Genomic DNA, 439 nt, shown 5'->3' on the forward strand with positions numbered 1-439 from the left:
ATACTCTTTACTACTAGTATGAGTGATGTATGGATGCAAATAAGCTCCTAATGTGTGAAAATCAAACTTTTAAATTGACTAGTAAAATACAGTCACAAAAGAGTAACACTTTGCCACTACTTTGCAACTGTTTTGAGACTGCTTTGAAACCGCATTGCGACGAATAAGCGACTAACACCTGAATTAGCAATGTTTGTGCGACTCTTTTCCCACTCTTGTTATTTTTGGGAATTAAATTTCATTTTTGAGATGTATGTACATCCTTATACATTTATACTTGTATTTGACTGAATTTAGTAACTAAAACTTTTTTAAGGTCATAAATTTCAATGTTAACACTTTGCCATAAAATCAAACTTTTAAATTGACTAGTAAAATACAGTCACAAAAGGGTAACACTTTGCCACCACTTTGCAACTGTCTTGAGACTGCTTTGCAA

This window comes from Camelina sativa, chromosome 2 (genome assembly GCF_000633955.1).
Source record: "Camelina sativa cultivar DH55 chromosome 2, Cs, whole genome shotgun sequence".
Classification (NCBI taxonomy): domain Eukaryota; kingdom Viridiplantae; phylum Streptophyta; class Magnoliopsida; order Brassicales; family Brassicaceae; genus Camelina; species Camelina sativa.